We start from the raw sequence: 25,173 nt of genomic DNA on the forward strand, positions 1-25,173 counted from the left end.
TATTATACTATTCTACGTGCAATTAATATAGTCTCCAAATTCGAACATTGATAATTCGAAAAGGATATTGTATCCAATATTCCGAATATTCATCAAGGTATAGTCCATTGTACACTAGCGAAATAAGCCCACTACACGCATTCGGAATGATGAGACATCCACAGGTTAAAGGGTGTCATCAAGAGGACTCATATTGAGAGTACAGGAGTGCAGGACTCCGACGGCTCTGATCTCCCAAAACAAGGCGGGTCTGCTCACACGTACGGGGGTTTGATGACACGAGGCATTGATCAAACGTGCGAGGGTTTGCTCAAACAAGGGGTTTGCTCACACGAGGGTTTGCTCACACGTCGTACGAGGCTTTGCTCACATGTACGAGGGTTTGTTCACACGTACGAGGGTTTTCCCACACGTACGAGGGTTTTCTCACACGTACAAGGGGTTGCTCACAGGTGCGAGGGGTTGCTCATACGTACGAGGGTTTACTCACACGTACGAGGGGTTGCTCACACGTACGAGGGGTTGCTCACACATACGAGTGACCTCTCTACAGGCACGAGAAAACAAAACAAGTTTCCCTATTAGAACACCATAAGAGACGAAGATTTTTGGTTGCAGGTTTTTTTTTACAAGCTCTTAGGATGCGATATTTGATTTTTTATTATAAACAAATAGTTATAAATAGAAATATGTTTACATTTGGTCATATCAGTTCCGTCAATCTACGTTAAACTACCAACACAAACAGAGAACAACAAGTTAGATGCTTGATTTTGATTGTAAAATATTCACTTCTCAATTCATTTCATAGAAATCCCATCAGTGAAAACGTAGCAAACCTGCTTGAGAGATGCCTTGGCATTGTTTCGGCTGTTATTTTCCACTCGTGAGCCCGAAAAGAAGTTCAACCTCGTACAGTCAATGATGGGCATTCAGTTGTGGAGGCAAGGCTGCTCACACAAGCCGTTCCAAAACTTGACCCGTCTTGGGCTGGTTTTGGGCACTGAAAAGTTACGAGTGTTTATCAATATAAGTAGTAGAACTCACCGTCAATTAGCTTTATTTCAACACGGGCATGTACCACTTTACGTTTTAGCCATAATTGTTTGTTGATAAGAAATGACATAAACAGCTGTTTCACAGCAAATAAATAAGGTCCTTAAAAAAGGTCCGCCCCAAAAAAATTCATTTGTTCATGCATCTTGACTGAATCAACACTTTCTAGTTTGTTAATGATTATCTAAAATCATTGCTGTTGGTCTCTTGATAACTCTGATGGTAAGGGTTTTCGGACGATTACAGATGGAAGATCGTATGGTTTATGCAGGGATAATATACAAATTAATCCACACACAAAACACCAAAGGAAGTAGTCAACATCGGAGTTTTTGCTTTGGGCGCTCTCATTTGCAAGCCGCAACAGAGTGCCGACCATGCACCTTAAACACACGAATGTTGTGGTGGCCTCAAGCCCTCAACCCTTCTCTCCAGCATTGTACCATCCCACCAAGACTACGAAGCCCAGAAAGAGCCGATGGTATAGTTAGTCATGAAGATACTGATGAAATATCTTTCCTTAGTCGAGCTCCTGAAATGCCATGTGCCAGACAGAAAGCACAAGTACAGCCGCAAGATGATGTTGAGTAAGAGTAAGATGTTGAGTTGAGTAAGATGTTGAGTAAGATGATGTTGTAAGAGTGATGTTGTTAAGGTCTTTTAGCATTTTGTTTCGTTATTCGAATAAGTATTAACTAAAAAATAAATTAATATCAATAGTTAGTTTTGATTTTGTTTTCCCCTAGGTAAATCTTGGTGTGATGGAGTGGGGTTATTTCAATCATGGATCATCTCCACTCCTACATACCAGAACTGAACGGACAGCCGTTGAGAGGAAGGTTCACTCAAAAAGGGCCAGAGCCAACGGGGAAACAAGTACACAAAACTATAAAGTTTTGGTCGAATGCCCGGCGGAATTCCACAAGGCAATATTGGTGCTTCAGGTAGAACAAGTTATGTGCACAGTTTAAGCAATTTATGACTATTTAAAACGAACAGTTAGTGATACAAAGTTTTATGGGATGAACGAACTTCGTCGGAAGTGTTGCGGTTCGTGAGTGACTAAACTGCAAAATAATAACTTTGCTTGCTGTTCATTCCTACACCGATATCAGTCGCACACTAAAGTATAACTCGAAAAAAACAATGACACGTAGCCTACTTCCATTATGCCGACATAGTGTTTTATCAACACAGAATATAATTGTGACATTGTTTGTTAGAACCAAATTTTTGTGTTAGCTAGAACTAGCCAAAAGCAATCAAAATAAAATCTAATATTGTCCACAATTATTTTGCTTCGCCAGTTAAACACTTTTTATTTGTGTACTGTTTTTTTAAAGTGTACGATAAACATCCTGTACAGTGGTAACAGCGTAGCTTCAAGAGGTAGCCTGTCACAATTGAAAGTGTTCTACAATCACCGGTCAATGAAAACTGATGTTAAAACAGAATGTTCAACTCGTTTGGGATTTAGTTGAGGTACGTTAAGACTTTGTGAAGCATTGTGTTGTCTACCATAGCTTAGGCAGAAAGTCAAGTCACCAACATACTTTTAGTGAGAAACATCAGGTGTACAAGAAATAAGATCATTTATCATAACCAGAAAACGAGCGCAGCTGTCTTAGTACCTTGCGGCACCCCAGCCTTAAAAGTTTCCCAAGATAAAATTTCTTCATTTAGTCTAACAGCCTGGGTTCTATTGGATAAGAAACTATAGACCGGGCTCTAGTTTTCGAGTTTTGTGGTCTACCCTCTGCAACTACCTGAATTTTTCCCCAGATGTTCTTATGGTAGTCCTGAATAACATGTGAAAGTCGTCAAGGGCAAAACTTGCACAGTAATGAGTTATTTTAATTAGAAAATAATTATAGAAAAATAGCGCCCTCTATTGGTCAAAACTGGAGAACTATGCACAAACTCTATGGGCAAATCACCAAGTGCACAAACAAATGGGGAAAATATACTGGCTTATTTATTTTGCTTTCATTTACAGGTTTTCAGCTCTTTTCTCCCAGATTAATTAATTATTTAACATCCCTGGACATCAATCATTTCCCCAATTGAGTTATTTCAATTGTTTCAAATTAATGTCACTAACAAACTTTCTGGGCCTCATTTTGGTCATTTACTAAGTTTTCAGAGCTTAGACAGGCCTTAATTAAATTGTAATCGATTGAATGAATGAACTTGACAAAAAAAGGATATTGTTGACATTAAGATTTTTTTAATTTCTTCTCTTCATATCATAATGACACATTTCTAGTACAATACTCATTGTTATCATGATGAATTATGTTACTTTCTTGAAAAGGCCCTTTTAAATTCCCCCAAACAATTAAATTTAAAACAATAATAAATCCGTTTATGTGCCGTATAACCTATGCCTGGCGTATCCCCAAAAAGTCTTGACGTATTCTCACGTATCCACCTGTAACATACATAACTTCATTTTAAGTTAGTGATACGCTATCAATTCATTAGTCATACGCTTTGTATACGTTCAGTACGCTATGGATGCGATTCTGGGAAGTTGGGCACTCGAACTTTTAAAATGCTCGAACTAGTTTCTGTAGGCCTATATGCCGGCATACGATAAGGCGATACACCATGGTGTGACAGGGCCGTTAACAATTTCAAAGATATAAAGATTTTACAAAATTGAATGAAAATAATATAAATCTAGTTCCCAAACTGTCTTTCTGGTACCACAGTAACTGATGGGTTAATTCAATTCTCAAATAAATTGTTCCACATTTATTTTAAGGTTTATATTTTGGTAAGCCAAAAGATTACTTTTTACACATTGTACTTGTGCAGAATTCTCTTCTTGTTTTTTCTACTTTTCTATTGAAAATGATGATTCAGACAACATTTTGTTTAAATTAGTTATCATCAGAATAAACATCCCCGTCCGAGTCCTTTGAAGCCACTCCGCAACTGGCACAAAAGCATAAGTCTGTGCAGGGGAAATTGATTTGTTGACAGGAACATCTGCTGTGTGATATTTTCCTTTACATACTTTCTTTTTCAATCTGCATGATACACTGTTTGGGGAGCACGTTCAGCTGAGGCGTTTCAGAATCACCAGTGTCGGAGCGTAGCAACCTTTAGATCGTGGTTCACCTTCAGTTGTCTCGTTGCTAATGGCATCACTATTCTCGCGTTCTGCAAGTGAATTATAAAAGCATTCTCGATGACTGAACAGACAGTACACAAAATAAAAACAATTTGTAGGAAAAAACATGTACAGTTTTGGTGAAGGTAGATCAACTCATTGTTCCTTAATTGTAGTACACATCCAATCCAAAGTTAATTTAGGCAGTATGAATTTCTCATATCCAAGTGGCATGCCCTCATACCCTAGTCAACTTGTGCCCAACTATTAAAGGTCAATCCATACAAAACGTATGATAAAGAGCACTGGAAAGCTTTTGATATAAAGAGGAAATTTTTACCCAATACTTTGAACTTTTCACTATCTTGTAGCAAATTCTTGCAAAAATTTACACAGATTTTATATATAGATTTTTTTATTTAATGGGGATACTGGTCCTGTTCACAAATACCAACAGTTAACCATATATTCATTTGAGTTTTTTATCTCGTTTTCCTGAAAACAAAAGAAAAGAAGGTTAGAAGGTTACGCACAGTATTTCTTCTGGTGGACGAGAGTAATGAACAAGTTATTTTTTTTTACCTTCAATTTTTGTTCTTCTTTAGCTTTCTCAGATTAATTTCTGCCTTTCTTTGTTTCTCCTACTACCTGCACGCTTCATTGTCAGCGAAAAGTGTTGATATACCACTAACCCAGAGCGGACATGTGATAAGATTTGACTGAGCGCCTGACAGCAGCCACTCAAATCAGCTCTGTGTTTGTTTGCTAATTTCTTAGTATATTGCTCAATTTGTGTTCTTATTTTTATACAACTGGATTTGTTACTACACCTGGAATCTACAGGACCTTTTCTGTGTATCCTGGAGTCATCTGAGTTGTGAAAATAGTGTTTTTCTGTTGGAATTTTTCACTGTCTCAGTTGAGAATTCTGGTGTATAAAGCTTACACACACTTAGGTGGCTGCATCCTGTGCAGTCATCCACCTAGTCCATGGACATTGTTCGCCCATCTGGGGACAATGGAGGTAAGTATCCTTTTCATTCTCTCTCTGCTTGCTAGACCATTGTACTGTACTGACTCATCTGTGGTCAGCTTTGTTCCATCAGCATCAATTGTGTCTGATGCTTACATTCTGCCAAAGACACATCTAGGGTTCATCCAGCGTCGTAAATATCTGAAATGCCCTATTTCTTACTATGACAACTCCCCAGCCACTTTTCATTTGGAAATTGTGATTTTTGGTGACATTGCTGTAAATCCCGGCCCTGAAGGTGTCAATAACTCAAACTCAGCAGAAGCTAGTCCAAACTCTGCAAATTCCTACTCACGAAACAAGCTTCTCAGTCTCCGTTATGCCCCATCCACACGTGCTACAACTCTGCTGCCTTCCTGTACACTATCATTACAGAACCTTGGCCTTTTTGTAAATCCCAGCACTGTTTACCGACCTACACATCGTGGTAAAAAAGCTGGTCGCCGTAGAACTGTTCATAAACCCCCCGTACCCGAAGTTACACTCCCATCTGTTCCAGTACCAGTGACTCCAGCCAAATCTCAACTCAGCCTTTGTGTTATAAACACACAGTCCATCTGTAACAAGTATGACGATTTTGCTGATTTTGTTCTGCAAAAAGATCTGGACCTTGTTGCCGTTTCAGAAACATGGCTGAGACCAGACGACAACTTAACATGTCGTCAGTGTACCCCTGCAGGCTACTACTTTCATCACATCCCAAGACCTCACAAGACTGGTGGAGGAGTTGCAATACTGTACAGATCTACTTTATCCGTCTCTGTGAAAAGTAATGACGTCCAGTACACAACTTTTGAATCTCTTCATGCTGAAGTTTCCGGAAACTCTAAATCTGTTCGCCTTGTCATTGTTTACAGACCTGAAAAAGATTCAAACGGCCAACATGTGATTTTCTCAAGTTTTCTAAGGGAGTTTGAGAATTTGATTTTGGAATATCTGCTTCACCCATCGGAAATCATCATCACAGGCGACTTTAACATTCATGTTGATGACATCCACAACACCATTGCAAACCAGTTTAAGCATCTACTTCAGGCTTTTGGTCTTACCCAGCATATCAAGGAGCCGACTCATCGTCTCGGTCATTGCCTAGACCTTGTCATAACTCGTGAAATCTCCCCACCAATTGTCTCAAACTTTGTTATTCTACCTGGATTATCAGACCATTATGCAGTCATGTGTAACTTGAGTCTGTGCAAGCCCAAAGTCCCGACCTTTACTATAAAGAGCCGACAATGGAAACATGTGAATCCTACCGAAGTGTTCCTCGACATAGGCTCCCATTTAGCAAATCTAGAAGTTGATCACGACTGCTTGGATTCCTATGTCAGCCAATATGAGAGTACAGTCAGTGACATCTTGGATAAATACGCACCTTGGAAAACGAGATCAGTCAAGGTCCGAACTGAAGTCTCCTGGTTCAATGATGATATTCGTACAGCGAGAAAGATCTGTCGTCAACTGGAGCGGAAGTGGCGGAAAAATGGCAAATTGGCAATTCAACGACAAGAATATTGCAACCAATGTAAAGTAGTTAGGAATTTGATCAACCAGGCAAAGATCATCCATTATTCATCTCAAGTACAAGAATCCTCAGGAGATCAAAAGAAGCTTTTCAAGATAATTGGTAAGTTGTTGCTCAAACCCAAAACCCCTGTCCTTCCATCCACTTACAATGACCAGAACTTAGCAAATGAGTTCCAGAAATTCTTTGTCACCAAGATTTCAGACATCCGCTCATCATTTTCATCAGTCCCTTACAACGTGCCGCAGACATTGCCACAACTTCAACCAGAGTGTAGACTATCTGTGTTTGAGCCTGCGACTGTTGCTGAGATTCAAAGGGTTATTATGAAATCTCCTTCAAAATCCTGTGAGCTGGATCCAGTGTCAACATCCATGATAAAGCAAAACATCGATATTTTTGTACCCTACATCACTAAGCTTGTAAACGAATCCCTCAGTTCCGGTTGTTTCCCCGATAGCCTCAAAGTTTCCTACATCAGGCCGCTCATCAAGAAACCAAACCTGGACAAGGAGATATTAAAAAACTACAGACCGGTTGCAAACTTAAAATATCTTGGGAAAAGTCATCGAACGAGTAGTTTCATCACGTATTTCTGATCACATTCATACTTTCAACCTGTTCCAGTCAGCATACAAGCCTTTCCATGGGACCGAGGCTGCACTAGTCCGTGTGAGCAACGATATTCTCTCTGCAATGGACAATGGTAACCTAACAGCACTAGTCCTGCTAGACTTGAGTGCTGCTTTTGACACTGTCGATCACAACATCCTTCTCTCTCGGCTCCAGAATCACCTTGGCATAGAGGACACAGCCCTAGCATGGTGCAAATCGTATCTCTACAATAGAACTCAGCATGTATGTATTGGCACCGCGATATCCGACCCTGTTGTTTTGAACTACTCTGTGCCACAGGGGTCGGTACTCGGCCCGCAGTGGTTTACGCTATACACTTTACCGATTCGTGACATCATCCTGAAATTTAATCTGAATTACCATGTGTACGCAGACGACACTCAGCTATACATCACGTTTAAATCTTCTCAAGAAAACGCCAATGCATCTATTGCAAGACTTGAGAAATGCATCCAAGAGATTCGACGTTGGACACAACAAAACTTCCTGAAGTTAAATGATGATAAGACAGAGTTCCTTCTATTTGGGTCACGTCAACAGTTAACTAAGGTTTCAGTGCCATACATCTCCATCGGTGATGCTCGGATAGCTCCCTCGCTGAAAGCTCGGAACTTGGGTGTTATTTTTGATTCATCGATGACACTTCAGCCACACATCAACAACATTGTTCGTTTATCATCATATCACATCAGGAATATAGGTAAGATTCGCAAGTACTTGGACAAAAGTGCCACTGAAAAGGTCATTCACGCATTTGTTACTTCTCGTCTTGACAACGGCAATGCTCTTCTCTACAGTCTTCCTAAAAAACAGATTTCCCGACTTCAACGGCTCCAAAATACTGCTGCCCGCATTGTGACACTGTCTAGAAAATCCTGTTCTATCACCCCCATTCTGAAACAACTACACTGGCTCCCTATCTCTCAACGAATCATTGTCCACAAAGCTCTTAATGGCAAGGCTCCCCACTATATTTCTGAACTGCTTCAAGTTTACACTCCATCAAGGAATCTTCGATCAAGTTCTATGCTTCTCCTCATTGAACCCAAGTCTCGACACTCATGGGGTGACAGGTCTTTTTCTTCAGCCGCGCCACGCATCTGGAACTCTCTACCACTTAATCTTCGATCTTGTCTTTGTACTGCAAAATTCAAGTCTCTTCTCAAAACTTATCTTATGTCACAGGTTTTCAATGACTAATTTTGTTGTGTCTGTTTTTCTTTGTGTTGTGTTTTGTTTTTGTTTTGTTTTTGGTTTTACTGCGCCTTGAACACCCAGCAGGGTGGATATGTGCGCATTACAAGTCTTATTATTATTATTATTATTATTATTATTATTATTATTATTATTATTATACTGAAAAGAAAAGAAATACAAATAAATGAGGCCCTAGTTTACTCATCTTATTTTAAAACAAAATTAGGCTTGTTCCCCTTAGTTTAAATACAAAATTTTAATTTTAATACCACATCTCAAAGAAATCTGGTTGTTTGCCTCTAGAATTTTAAGAATAAAGATGGGGATGTTATTTATTATTATTCAAGCATACTTCATCACGTGATTAGTATGGGGGTCTTGGGGTACATGTATGTACCCTTGCCCTTCCTCCACTTCAGTGTTTTAGTTAAGTAAGGGCCAATTTAATTTTTCCTGAATCGTGTACATTTTTAATCGGCCTAGTGCATTGAATATTTAATGTTTTTTGATTTTTCATACTGTAGTCTGTACATGTATTGTAATTACTAATTGTAACAGTGCATGTATGAATATGATGTATGTTTTTTGTTATTAATTCAAGTATTAAGTAAATAACTAAAACCGATGTGTGTCATCATCATGATTCATCACCAAAATGTGTATCCTCATCATGTGATCGTGACTCTGATTTCGTTTCATTTATTTGAGAGATCGGAGCATTTCATTTTGTTTAACTTCATGACTTGACAAAAAAAAAAAAAAAAAAAAAATGATTAACTGCTTTGCTTCGAATTGAAGCACAACTTATTCTGGAAAGAAATGTTGCCTAAATACCTTCAACTTCCACTAGTACATCCACGGTACTCCAACCAGCAGCTGCCGCTGTGCTTTCTGGTAAAATTGGATCGGAAGGTCTTGTCTTTTGTAGGTCGCTGTCATGTCATCATCCATGGCGTCCAAGCATACACATTTTCACATGTCATGATGATCATGATGTTTTTCCTAACCACTGCTGGGCCAACGAACTCCTGCCAGCGATAACTATTTTCCCGAACTAGCTCGGATTAAATTTATGTTGTTTTCATGTAACATAAAACGAGCCGATCTTCGCAACTTTCTTCCCTTCACACAGGACGAAGTTTCCTGAGAAGCATAGACGACATCTTTCTGAAATCCTTCTCGAAACCACGGCTTCGGCTCCGCATGCTAGCTTGGCCCCGCGGTTGTTTTGGCAATTGTGCGTACTTTGTGTACGCGCTCAGTCAGGGTTTCAGACGAGATAAGGGAACCTGAAGCTGAATCCAACGCAGGCGCCGTCGTTTCGAAAAGGGCCACAAAACCACAGGACTTCGAAACAAGCTCTTTCATTGGTCCACACATCCGCATGCATGTCATATGCGCTATGATTGGCCGAGCTTATAAGTCATCTATTTTTTTGTTGCACGTTCAGCCATTTATTCTCGCTGTATTATTGTGCTTCATTTCGCGAATAAATCCATACTGTGCAAGTTTTGTGCTTGACGACTTTTTTTGGGTGGTAAGTTGAATTTTCTTCAAATTTTGAGACCAAATGTAAGTAGTTGTGTAGGGTAGAGCACTGAAAAGCAGAATTTGGAGCATCATCCCACGGTCTACTACAAATCCAAGGGATAATGCATGGTTTCACACCTAAGTTAATAAATTTACGAACAAGAATGGTATGATTGACTCTATTAGAAGCTTTGGAGAAGTTTGTAGCAATACAAACCGATGAATTTTGTGACTTGTCAGTACCTTTAAAAGTGTCATCCATGATTTCATTAAACAATGTGTTGTGGATAGGCCTGCTCGTGAACCAAACTGCTGGATAACAGTCATTGATGTTCTCAGTAATTCATTTCACAATGAAATCTTCAAAAACCTGGGCGAACATGCAAGTGAGCGATATTGGCCGCAAATTGTCTATATTCAGTTGTTGGGATTTGGGAACGGGAACAACGTTTGCGGATTTCCATATATCAGTCCTTACTGCGTGTGTTCGTACACGTTTTCATGCAAGGAGGACACGAAGAGACATTTTAGCCTAATCCATCCAACTCTACTTGTGCCTATGGACTACACAATAGAAAACAACATTTACATAAAACAATATTATTAGGTCATCTCTACATGAGATAGACGCCTGTGCGGCACAGAGAACTGATATAAGTGAAACTGTTAATCCTGGATGTTGGTCAATTTTAATGTTATGACATACTTGAATGTAATTTCACCGTGCCTAAATATAGGTTCGCTATTTTCGGCATTATGAATAAATTTAAGCAAAGATTTGATTCACAGAAAAATAAAGTTCTTCGGTTGTCAAGTTATCTCGCTCCGGTGCGCGCGAGACTTGCACATTCTATTGGGAGAAAGGCACAATTAGAGACTTTCTTGAAGGATCTGGTTGGACCGTTGCCTTATGTGAAGCTGGTGTAGCCTCCACCGGGACACAGGGACAGCAGACTCCTTCCACTAAGCTGCCCACCTCACTAGAACCAGGGGCCGACTTCAGTAAACTCTGTTTTGCGATCATCGCTAAATTGAACGCAAGCGCGACGCAAACCACAAAATCCATTGCAGTTGCGACGGGCTGCTTTTTTGATGTCACTGAGGTCTATTGCGACAGATTTTTGTTACGATGGATTTAAATAAATACCTTGACCTTCACCGAGGCTGTCGCAAGTTTCTTTCACCTTTGACCATCTTCGGTGACATCATCAGGCTAGTCAGCGCAGCAGTTTTTAAAAACTAAGAAGTCGGCCGTAAGTTTTTGAGAAACGGGCAAGTATTTTTTAATATGGATCATACTATGTACAAACATATCGTACATGGTTATGTGCAAAGACAACATTACATGTATTGTAGTGTAAGCAAATGTACGTATGTACTGTGATGTGTACATGGCATATTATTGTTGTATCATATGGCATATTATATGGCATACGATCATAGAGCTATATAGATTGACTAGAGCGCTAACTTGCTCGGCGTTTTGAAGTTACCCTGGGCGCAGACATGTTTGGTGTGTTGCGTGAATTCGGAATTTTAAGAGAACACACATTGCCGCGATTGTTAACATTCGGCGTGTCCACTCGCGTACGTCTGCGCTACAAAAACCGTAACTTCGATGGCATATAAAAAAGAACAGACGCACTATCATGCAAATAGCCGTACAATTGCCGTACAAAATTTCAAGCTTTTGTTTTGGTTTGTACATAAACATGGGTGCGTCCACACGGCTTCAAAACCTTATAGACCATGGGATGATCGCTAGAATTGTTCAAAACCGTAGTCCCCACTTTTGGACCACGCAATTTTAGTATTTAGGTATGAAATAAAATACGGAACATTCATTTCTTGCTGTTGCTTGGCGAAAAACTGCACCGTATCGCGGAAAGAAACAGTTACGGCGACAAATAGTGATCTAAAAATCCTCGGAAGCCTGCGATGTGGCTGACGTCATTCGAAGCATTATCGTGTTTCGTTCCCACACTGTACCGTTATAATATACAGTGTAATTCTGAATAAAAGGATGCCAATTTACAGGCTCGTTCGACAAAAATATAAGTTATCACAAAAGCGCGAGTGGAAATACGAACAAAATAGTGCGTCTGCGTTCCATAACTCGGCCGCGCGTGTGATAATAACAATTTAACACGCGCACATCGTAGCAACGAAAAACAAATGGCAACTTGAACTTGATGTTCAATGAATAAAACTTATGGGTTTTTGTTGTAGGCCTTCGCATGTAATCCGACAGAAAAGGGGAAAATTTACTCCGTTCATATTAAACCCTTGGAAAAGGTTCTTTCACTGCCATGAACGAGTGGTCAATAGTCCCAGTGATTACAGAGGTAAAAAAAAATACTGTTTTTGACCTAAAATGACCCAAAAATTGGTCTGTTCACGAACTGTGCAGTTTTAGAGCTTAGCAACATCCAAATCCGGATTCAGTACCATTGAAAACCCTTTTGCATCAAATTTCATGCAGTCCGGAGATGGGGACCGCGAAACCCCCTAAAAGGCCCCTTTTAAATACCTATCCCATGGTCTATTAGTGCGTGTATAACGGGGTGTTAGCGCTGTAGTCAATATATATAGCTCTATGCATACGATATATATATCATATTATGGCATATTATTGTTGATACATGTAAGTAGTACTTACTACGAAACAAGCAATTGCACTAGTAATAATTCTGTGCATTTATTTTTTTTACAATTGTTCGTTGTGGTTGCCCAACAAGGCAAGTAGGGATTGTTGTAATTATTTGTTTTTATTACAACTGGCATTCTATTTGAAACCTAGTCTACAGAAAACTTTAACTGGCAGACTTGACTGGGAAGATTTCTGTTTCAATTTACCTTCAAACAAGATAGTTCAAGTTCATGAATCATGCCACCACTTTTTAACTCTTTTTACAATTATTAAAACTTAAGGGAAGTTTTAGATAGAAAGATGTTTGTTTTATTCCATCACGGATGAAAAAGTAGTGGCAAGATACGGAAACATTTCCTGTTATTCTTGCCCACGTTCAAAATGTACACATAACTAGCCTAGCGAAACCTATATTTTAATACAAATAGGACCCCTATTTTTTGCACTTATATATATGTTCTTTTTTTTGGTAAGCAACTTGAAACGAGCGTGTTCTATGCAGAGCTAATTGTAAATTTATCTTCAAGTACATGCTAATCCTCCAATCAGATTCGCAGAATGGAGTGGTGATATAAGCCTGTTTTGCACGGCTAAATCACTACCTGCGTCTTGTGTGTTCTATGTCACGCGCCAAGTTTGCTTGAAGATAAATACGTTATTACACGCGCGCTCGTGTAAATACAGAAAATATAGCGCGTCTGCATCCCATATCCAACTCAGCCAGTGGCCTCGTTGGATATGGGACGCAGAAGCGCTACATTTTTCTGTATTCTACTCGCGCTTATATTATCACACAACTGCAATTTGAGTCCCATATCCATATAGGACGCAGAGGCTATATTTTTTTTGTATTCCACAAGCGCGCGTGTAATAACAAAATAAAATTCCAGCCTCACTTGCAACGCGCAAAGCTTCAACTTTCAAAAGGCTATTTTGCACCGAACAAGTTTAGAACAAGTTCACTGTCCGTATACGGGAGCGTGACGCATTGACACTCACAATGCACACTGTGCAATAAAAACAGCGCATACTAGAAGATAACTTATATCATAACTTTTATTGATAACAGATTTAACTTTACAAAAAATTAAAAGAAAGTTCAATAAAACAAAAAGACGTAGCTTAACTAAAACTAAACATGACAAGGACAAACGGAGACGAGGTAAGTTCTGTTGTGCACGTCTGTCTTAATTACTCTTTTAATTTCCCATTAAGATTGTCTATAAATTAAACTGAAGTAAACTGCACTGAATTGTGTGGGATTCAAAAGCGTCCTTGTGAGAATGTATTTTAAAATGTAAGCGTAGCTACAAATCTTGAAACGTAAGCCTAGCTTGACTCGGTATTGAAAGCGTCATTTTTTATTTTAGCATAACAAACCTAAATGATGTATATGGATTGTATGGATATGGAGTAGCTGTGTAACTTGAAACGTAACCATATCTTTCGGAACGTAAGCATATCTTGGAACGTAAGCATAGTTGGGTATCTTGGAACGTAAACGTAGCTGCGTATGGATGGTGAGCGTAGCTGTGTAGAACGTAATCTTATCTTTCGGAACGTAAGCATATCTTGGAACGTAAGCGTAGCTGTTAATCTTGGAATGTAATCGTAGCTGCGTATGGAATGTAAGCGTAACCTGACTCAGGATTGAAAGCGTACCTTTTTATATTATAGCGTAACTTGAAGGAACGTAAGCTTAGCTGAGTAGCTGCGTAGCTTGGAACGTAACCAAATAATACCTCAACATTCTAAAAAAGTTGGTAGCCCAAATAGCCCAATTCGACCGGTGTGTCCCTTTAAATAAGACTCACCACAATGTCTTCTGTTTAAATCACCACTTGTAAAATAACAAATTATAAAAGAAATGACACAGCCTCAAAAATATTTGAAGCCGGGGACGATCAACTGGATCGCACTAAATCACATAGCAACCAATAATGCCAAGTGCTAACTCAGTATGTAAGACTATACTCAAACAAATAACATTATTTTAAAGCCTCTCAGCCTTTGAAAACTTATCCAATATATTTCCATACAACTAAATGTTGTGTATACCCCCGCCGCCCACCCCGCCCGAACCCCCCCCCCCGAAACCCCCCCCCCCCCGAAAACGTGTTTCACACAAACCGACTTGCTGCCTGTTTTCATGAGGTACTCCTGGAAAAGAAAAGGGCTACCTCCAGTCCAGTGGTGGTATAGACAGACACTACATTAAGGACGAAACTATTCGGCAGAAAGGGGGCATCTCAAATTAGGACCCATTCTATCTACCCTGAGGTTTGTGGTAGCCTGCTCTTGTTGGCCGTTTCTACTGCCTGATGATCGACTAGTTGTGAGTTGTCAATCTACTCGATCATGGCATCCGCAAATTTAACCTGATATCAACTCCCACCATTCAAAGGATTCAAATCCTACAATTATTTTATCAACTTCATTTACAAATAGTGCGACAAAAATGATGATAAAATTTAATGTGGAAACAACAAAATTTGCTAAATAAGCTGTTTGTTTTGTTTTCATTTTTCAGCTTGCATACTTAAACAATGGACGGCCAAGAGGTATCACCGGCAAAGAAAGCAATGAAAGAAATGGTAATTAAACGCAGTATCCCGAGTGTGGCAGTATTGTATTGCTCATTAATTTTGCAAACCTGTGTGTCATGTCACATACCCAGGATCTCCATCCTCCTTAGTTGGACCTTCACTATTCTGTCACCTCTAGCATCTAAAGCACACTTTCATTGCTCTATGCTTTGATACTTTAAATGCAATAACAAAATATAAACCAGGAATGATGGGATTTTTTTTTTTTTTTTTCGGGGGGGGGGGGCGGGGTGGGTAGAATCTCCTGCCATACCCACATACTACCGAACTCATCATCATTTTGGGGTTCACAGATGATTTCATTTATTTCTTATACATTTTGCAGTCTCAGAAGACACCTCGATGGTAGCAGTTTGAGAGTAAAGCTCTGTCCCTATTTTGTCGCGACAACCAGGCAGCCCTGTTTGGTTCTGGTGGTGGTGCAGGGGTGGAATCGACAAAGAGAAAATCCTGGCAAGCTGCCACAGAACAGGTTCGAGCTGCTGGAGGAATGGTGAAAGACTGGCAAACCACCCGCAAAAAATGGCTAGGGTGGATTGGGCGACTATTGTCTACTAGAAAACGGTAACCTACGGGCAATGGTAACAAGACTTGAATGCAATCAAATCCAGGCAATTTTTCAGAAGAGACGCCATTCACATTTGAAGATTGACATTTGTTTATAGGGCATTAAAAGACACTTGACAAAGTACTCCTGTGCTACCAAACAGTTTCATTAGCATGCACCTGCAGTTGATCGCCACTTAAGTTGACTCGTGTGTCAAGTCCTAGTGATAAAAATATGGAAACTAAGAGGAATCATTTTTAAGTTAATAATCGAAAGGAAGGGGAACTTTACAGCTGGCAACTAAAACAGCAACATAAAATCAGTCTGTGAAACGTTTCCTTTAACATCAACAGGAGATTATGTTTATTTAACAATCCAAACTTTGATCATCACCATTCTTAATTAGTCCATTTTGTACTTACAACAACACATTGTGTGACTAAATTTTACACACTGGCATAGTCGAATAATAATTTTTGGAAATCTGCACCGGGGGGGGGGGGTGGTCTTGCGCTGCTCGAACAGCCTACAATGTGGATTATTGTGTGCTCTGCTCTAGTCAGCTGTTTGTGTTATTTTATGCACTGATATGTATAGAACTTTGTTATGCTGCCACCATGTTGGTCATATTAAAACACTCTATGGGCTTGAAAACGAGGGCAACACGCGCTGAATAGCTTAACGGTGTACACTTTGGGAAAAGTATGGTCACTCACTCTTATGTACAGCCTGCAATGTAAAACTAAGAATGACAATCATTAACAATTTACCTGGTGTAAAAAACCAGGAAGTTAATGATGCTTATGCACTTGTTACGTCGGAGTTTGTCTTTTATAATAAATAATAGACCTGAAGCGCTGTATTTATTTTTTTCTCTCTCAAAATGTTGACGCCTGCTCACCATTGTGCGAACCCCAGTAACATGTACTCAATTCAATTCAATTCAAAAATGGTTTATTAACACATGACTCGCAGTTAAAAAACTGAATTGCACATGTAAACATCATAATATGTTAAAATAAATTACGTAGAAGTGAACAAAGAAAAGGACATCAAATAAAAATTATTATTATATATATACATTGGCAACAATGCATTGGTAAAAAAACCAGTAGGCACGATTATATATACACACATAACTATATTAAAAGGTACTTAACAGACTGACGATTTGAGGACTTGCACTTTGTTTATAGCGAACTGTTTTACATCTGGGTGGGTCACATTTGTTGGTGTGTCTTAAATTATTCTAACAGTTTCTATGGGGAGGTAGCCAATTTCTACACATGTGATTGGATTCGATTGAATAAGCAAAATCGCTACACAGTTTGTCTGTACGGTTTTCAAGGGTTTCAAGTTTACACACATTTAAAGCTTCCCTATAAGTAGAATAGTTCTTACCAAAAATTATCCGACACACCCTATTTTGAATACGTTCCAATTTGTTGACATGCTCTTTAGTACTACTAGACGTTTACTCCTAAACTATTTCGGTTTTGTCAGCTACCGTCTCCTGTAACAGGACACGATAGTGGACGTAACCGACGGGAACTATTTTGGTTTCGTCCGCTATTGTCTCCCATAATGGGAGCGTTTCTGTCAAATTTTAGCTCAAGTCCAATGATAAGTTCCCCAGGGACAGTTCTTGCGACGAGAAACTGTCTCCCTAAGCGGTTTGATGATTTTTGAATGGATGTGTATATAAAACGTAATTGCCAGATTGTCAAATGTTACCTTGGGTAGCTTTAAATATCTCACCAATATGTAATTTGGAATTGCCCGGTCCAAGTCCAATTCTTGTTTGGTTTAATTGTTAACAGTTGGACATTATGCATGAAGAAGAAAAGGTTCACTTTGCATTATGGTATAAGGCGGTAAGGGTTCTCCTCGGGTGAAATTTATCATTGGGTGGCAGTACTTCAGCAGGTACATTAGGTCGTGTACACATACATACTGTGTCATATTGACTGGTTTGTGGCATAATAAGAAAAAGTATTCCATTTTTTTTCTAAAGTGGCTAGCTCGACTTTCACTTTCGTTGCGTTGGGACCTTTGTTCCACCGTGACCTTGTGTATGGTTGCCATATCCTCATTGTCTGATGTTGGGGTTGGGGCAGCACATGAAAGCGATGAGAGGGTACATGGTTTACAGCTAATGGTACTTTTTTATCACTTGTCATGAATGTCTCGGATAAAGTGGAGTATTCCCAGATTTACTTTTTCATACATATTTTCAACTGTCGTTGCTTTCGGCTGTTCTGAGAAATCACTTTTAAGTCTTTGTATATTGTAAAGCGCTCCGTTCTTTGTGGGGCGCTATATAAATGCTTACATTATCATTATCATTATCATTATCATTATCATTATCATTATCATTGACATTATCATTATCATTATCATTATCATTATCATTATCATATCATTATCATTATCATTATCATTATCATTATCATTATCATTATCATTATCATTATCATTATCATTATCATTATCATTATCATTATCATTATCATTATCATTATCATTATCATTATCATTATCATTATCATTATCATTATCATTATCATTATCATTATCATTATCATTATCATTATCATTATCATTATCATTATCATTATCATTATCATTATCATTATCATTATCATTATTACTATTAAATATTCATCATAAATAATGTGCCCTAAATGGGGAACACTTCACCGAAAAAATATTACATTAATCACTTACCTACGAAAGATGGATGGTGATGGGATTTAAAATTCAAATTATGATGGACCCAGGAGCATTGTTTTAGGAAGCAGCATGGAATTAATTAAGTTGCATTGTGGGTACTAGACAAGTTATGAGTCCATCCACTGCTCAAAATTCTAGTGACTGATTTAATAATGTGACTGACTTTACACTAGCGCGACTGACAACTTGTTACTGACATTAGTTTGGACTAAATCATACAATAGCAATTTTGTGCCCACTTGATAACATTATTACACTACCCAGACCCAATACTGAGAAAATAACTAAAGGCACATTTTAAGTGTTTTTATGTATGCTTTTCTGAGAAAAATCGTCGTATTTTGTGACTGACACAAAGCCTAACAGCGTCCATTTCATCGGCTCTGAACTGTTGTATTCTGACATTACACAAAGCCTAACATAAGCATCATTTTGACGCCACATTCAGGGTATTTAAAATTAATTTCAAATTAATGAAATATATTTTCCTAAAGATAGACCTTGGGAGCTGTTATTTTTACACAAAAATATAATAAATACTATAAAGCTAATACAAAATAAAAGAAATAAATTAACATCGATGTGTAATTTCTTTCCTTTGCCCCCCCCCCCACAATTTTTTTTTAATAATAATAATCATAATAATTTGTTAACAATTAATAACAATAAATAATTCAGTCCTACCACCCCCTCCATTACTCAGTCCTCTTCTAAATAAACCGAATATTTGTAATAGCAGAATCTTGTTATACAAATTAAACTCCTTTGTGGGACTACATAAAGACAGGTTACCGGTACGTTCATGAACTAAATTGCGAACATGTGTAGTTTCTTCAAGTCACACCGTTTTTCTTTAAAAAAAAAATGGCTAACACAAAATATTGGTACAGGTTGTCGGAACATAGGGGTGTTTGGGTCGTTGGAATATAAGGGTGTCGGAACATAGGGGTGTCGGAATATAGAGGTGTCGGAACATAGGGGTGTCGGAATATAGGTTGAGTTGTCGGAACATAGGGGTGTCGGAACATAGTGGTGTCGGAATATAGAGCAGTCACCGAACATCGTTACGGCGGCCACCTAAAGGAATCCAGAATAGGCCAAGATAAACTTTATTTTAAAAGACGGATCAACGGTCTGCTAGGTTATTCACAAAACATTAGGCAAAACCATATTATTGAGACCTTTTCACAGTCAATATAAAACTTTCTGTCATCCAAGCCTTCTTTACTGTGTCAGAAAGTTATCTTGGAATGCATGGAGTGCATTTCCTACATCTAATCTAAAGCCTCCCTCTTCCCACTGCATCGCCATTTCAAGCCATTGTCTGTTGACTCACTCTTCAAAATCATAGAAAAATCCATCTGCAATCTGTTTGACAACACAACTCTTTTGGAAAGTGTAAATGACCTGAGAAAGGACCTCTTTCTTCATAAGGTGGATGATGCCAAATCTTCCACCAACACAGGCTGCCCTGATACAAAATTCAAACCAGAAAGGGTACACTGCTAGGGTGTGGTTGATGAGTCTGAAACAGTTTATGGCATAATACGAAAAAGTATTCGCATTTTTTTTGTCTACAGTGGCTAGCTCGACTTTCACTTTCGTTAGGACTTTTCTTCTACCGTGACCTTGTGTATGGTTGCCATTTCCTCACTGTCTGATGTCGGGGTTGCGGCAGCACATAAAAGCAATGAGAGGGTACATGGTTTACAGCTAATGGTACTTTTTTATCACCTGTCATGCATGTCTCGGATAAAGTGGAGTATTACCAGTTTTACTTCTTCATACATATTTCCAACTGTATTTGCTTTAGGCTGTTCTGAGAAATCACTTTAAGTCACACGCTACTTCACTGAGCAATGAAGTTTTGAAATGGCGTTTGCAAAAAAATAGATCTTTGCCTTTTCATAGAAGTGAATGGTTGAGAAAATGTGCATGTAACATTATGTGGCTTCTTTAATATCAAGCTGGTAAACACAAAAATACATTCAGCAAACACAACCAACCCATTGACAACCAACATCCGTACGGTGTATGTACACTGTAGGCAACTGATTGTGGTACCATGCATAGATCTCGAGTGTATATAGAAGCTGCGTCAATGTGAAGTTTTCACGATCATTTCCAGCTAGAGATGTAAATCACCAATTACAAAGTGACAAAACATATTAACTTTGTTAACTAGTGATGTTGATTTGCTACAGAAGTGTGGCTCGGATTCAAGTCGAAAATGAAGCTACAGTCTTCATTTGTAAAGACCAATTTTAACTGTCTATTAGACAGTCTTCTAATTCATGCCCAAGTCTTGGACATTTCAAACAGAACCAAAATGCAGTTCTCTTCGGTTGAGTATTTTGTAAAGCGATTCAATCTCATCACTGATGACCAGATGGATGAACTGGAACAACAATTTCTTGAATATCAAGTGGACAGTGACATTGTGGACAAACCTAAATGCAGAATTGATACTCAGTGGTCTGAAATAGGCCTACTTCAAGATGTCACCAATAGCACAAGAAAGTACCAGCTGCTTGCCTCAGTGATGGCGATGGTTTTGACAGTGTTTCATAGCAATGCTGATTGTGAACGAGTGTTCTCAGTCGTTTGCAAGATCAAGACAAAGGAACGAGCCAGTATGAGTACATCTACATTGAGCAACTTGATCACTCACAAGCAAGCAATGCTGGCAAAGAGGGAAACTTGCTTCGGCACAAAATACTGTCCAGCCCTCCTAAAACAAGCAAAACAATCTACACACAAAGATCTACACCAACAGAAAGGTGGTGAAAAGCTGTGTAATCAAATAATAATGAACTTATGTATTGTTTTTATGGAGTAGTTCCACATTCAAAGTTACTTTGCTTTATGTTAATGTTTAGCCCCCAAATGACTCTGGAAGCTGTGTAGTTCTGTTAGCTTCCAGGGGGCACTGTCCCCTGCAATGCAGAGCTCCCTGGAAGAAAACACTCATTCACAGTACCCCGCCTTGGTGACCCCGGCCTCGTATTTTTTTTCCTAGGACGAACGTGGGCGATTTACATAAATGGGCGTAGTTAACTATACATTTTCCCATGCACATGCGTACTTCGACATAATAATAGTTGTGGAAATTCACTCACGCATCATATTAACCATGTACACATACACGCATACATGTTACATGTACATTGTACATGTATATATTAAGTACCATGTACCATGTAAAACTGCGTACTTTGTATAACTCTACCTATTGTCCATAAAAATGCGTCGCGCTTGCTTTCATTGGCAAGTCTTGATTGCCCGATGAAATATGTTTGGATATGGTTGGGAGGGGGAAGGAGAGCAATTATGAAAATAGACTGACGGTCATAATGAACGGTTGTGGTCCCTAATGTTTTTTGATGAAATATAGTACACTGCATTACAAACAGCACTTATGCATCTGGAGCACACAAAATTATGCAAAAATAAAATTATGCTAATATTTTTTTTCCACAGGTTTGTGATCTTCTGCATGTCGGGATACATCATGTGAAAATGCTGGTCTTCGACAATAACTACCAAATCAGTTACTACACTACCAAAACTTTCTCCACACACTCAGTATACATTCATAATGCTTGCATTTCCTTTTTAAAAAACATCGTCAAAAATGACATGTTTACGTCCCACGATACATAGCGTTGCTACAGCACTATAAGTAAAGCGAGTTTTTGGAACATGCTGTGTGCCAAAAATCTAATTTATCTACTTGTTTTTCTTCTTTTTTTCGGGGGGGGGGCGGTGGCGGTAAGAGCGTAGGCCTTTTTTTCGTTTATTCTCATCTGAACTGGTCTTGTAAACTTTCTGGTCAATTGGCTGCATGTAACTGGAGCACTTAACGTGAACGTCAAAAAAGTGTTTTGCAGGCAGAGATGCCAAGTCTAGAGGCCAGCTATGTGTGAGAGTTTTCAAAGCTCAACCCCCCTCCCCCGGAAAAAAAAATGCCAATAAAGAAGGTGCTTTCTAAGTCGCCGCCCACCCATTTTTGTTTTTTTCTATTTTTTTTTTTATTATAAAAAAACAAAAAAATGTGAAATTTAATTGTGGACAAAAAAGTGTTTCAAAATGCATCAAAAACCTCCTCAGAATAATTAAAGCTCAATTGAGGTACACAGGAGACGTTGATGGTTAATGTGGAGGTTCGATTGAGTCAGATTATTTCCTTCAAAACTTCGACTACAAATGATGTCCAAAACTTCCACTAAAAATGATGTCCAAAATCAATCGCTCACTTCTTCTGCCTGTTGTGTCTTCGCCAGTGGAGCGCATTTCAACGAATTTGCTAAAAGAATCGGTACAAACTTGTGCGCAATAAGCGTTTTGCGCTCTGCCGAATTTTAGCAGAAACTGCTGGATGAGCAAAAGCGTGCGCAATCTGCAAATTTGCGCTCTGTTTGTACAAAGTTTGTACAAAAAATGTCGTTAATTTTGTTTTCCTGATCTCGCCCCAATAATGGTTGATGTGCGTGTGAGCGTGAGACAGAGCCCAAATGCGTGAGTCTCAAGCCTATTGCGTGAGATATGGCAGGTCTGGTTTTGTTTTATAGTCACTTTAGGCTTATTGCATCTCGCGAAATTTTAACAACAAACGACACAATTTCTGACTGCGTTCATGTTCACGCTGCTCTAGGAACAAACCTCCATACATCCCATATCTCTGGAACCCTATATCGTACAAACTAAATAAAAACGATAATTTCGTCCTCACTCCTTAATTTTCTCTACCTTATTTCACTTTCAGAAAGCATGTCAAGTTATGTTTAGGGTTTGTTACGTCCAGTTTTGGTCAATAGACAAACTCCTTAAAATGTACCCCATTCAGCCGCACTAGGTCTCTTTTTATAATACTATCTCCATCAGTAACCAACCCGACGGGCCGATTGCTAAATTAGGCTACAAAATGGATTTGGCAAAATGTACATTCTGAGACCTGACCGACACACTGCTCTAACCAATTTTGTGAATGGACATATTCAAAAGGAAACTTAATGTCGTTTTGCTTAACAACTTTGAGCAAATGCAAAGCAAAGTTTTTTTTTACAGCTTCAAAACAGCCTTTGACGTACGTGTATAAGTTTCACCATAGAGTAAGGAATGGTTTCACAAACTTCCGTGATGGGTTAAATTCTGAAACTGCAACATTATACCTCCATGAACAGACCGTATTCTAAAGCGGTATTCATGTACTCATTTGAGTTTACTGGCAAAAGATAGTGTCCATAGTTTAAAACAGCAAGATACGTTATGCATCAATAGTGCAATTTCTGTATGGAGATTTTTGTAAGTCCGAGGTCGCCACCCACTGTCAACCTAAAGTGGTCCCACGGCGACCTCCTTCACCAGGCAACAGGTGGCCTGTCTCAAACCAGACAACACACCACTCACAATACACTGACCAGGATGGCTTTTTGTTTAAGGCCCCCCCCCAACCCCAAAATGTTATTTTAAAATTGTAAAGTTCCCTTAGACACCTTCCAACCTAAAGCCGGCCCTACCCAATGTTTCCAAATTATAAAGCTTCCGTTTGATCCCATCCTTGTCCATCATGATAATTCTCATGCCATTTGGAAGTGAATGCTTTTTTATAAATATTCTCCATTTAATCTTTTCAACAAAATGAGTCACCTGTCAGAAGGATTTCTAGGAAGTCTGATAACAACATCGACCAGTGGTTGACACATGGTCGCCTGCGAAACATTAATCTACGGTACTTCATCCATTAAATGCAAATTCGTGAGATTGGTTTCGATTGTGTCCTGGCACCCAGCCTCTTCGACCCTTTCGACCCTGCGCGGCAATGAATGAACCAATCCGGAGAACCATGCTTAGTACAACACGAAAGTAACCTGACCAAAAAGGGTGGATCGAATGGCGAGTGGGCGGGCAAGGGGCAATGAATGAACCAATCCGGAGCACCATCTGCGAAACACTGTCCAATGAGTCGCCTGTCAGAAAGATTTCTAGTAAGTCTGGTAACAACATCGACCAGTGGTTGACGCACGATCGCCGCCCAAACTTTCTCCGATCACATGACTTGTAAGTGCGGGTTTGGATGCGGGTTTTGCAGACTTGCAACCCGACGCCTGAAACCACACAAACGTATTGAATTCCACACACAATCGTGTTGGATTCCACAAGGATGCCATACCACTGGACCAAAATGGCGCAGGTTACGCTTTTAATAGTATAGATAATAATAATATTAATAACAACAACAGTATTTGCAAAGCGCCAAATTGCCAAAGGGTACAAGGCGCTGAGAAGGAAAAAGACAGATGACAAGCAGCATCTCCAGGGCGGGAGGGGTTGAATGTTCAGAACAACTGTACATCATCAGCATACATGTGGTACTGGAGTGAGAGACGTCGAATAAGTTGACCAATGGTGTGGGAGTAATAAGTAAACATCAGAGGTCCAATGACTGAGCCCTGAGGAACGCCATATTTGAGCTTTGCTTCAGTAGAGGGCATCCTTAACACAAACCTGGCTAGATCTATCACTCAAGTATGTGTGGAACC

General features: G+C 39.2%; 1 long non-coding RNA gene across 1 annotated transcript; it reads right to left on the bottom strand.

Annotated features, from left to right (window-relative positions):
- Positions 1-3,261: 3,261 nt before the first annotated feature.
- LOC139943050 (uncharacterized) lies at positions 3,262-4,881 on the bottom strand. The gene is made up of 2 exons (XR_011786739.1): positions 4,757-4,881; positions 3,262-4,224 (listed from the first exon to the last, which is right to left on the bottom strand). It is a non-coding gene; the product is annotated as an uncharacterized lncRNA (long non-coding RNA).
- Between the last annotated feature and the right edge of the window lie 20,292 nt (positions 4,882-25,173).

Source organism: Asterias amurensis, chromosome 10 (genome assembly GCF_032118995.1).
Source record: "Asterias amurensis chromosome 10, ASM3211899v1".
Lineage (NCBI taxonomy): Eukaryota > Metazoa > Echinodermata > Asteroidea > Forcipulatida > Asteriidae > Asterias > Asterias amurensis.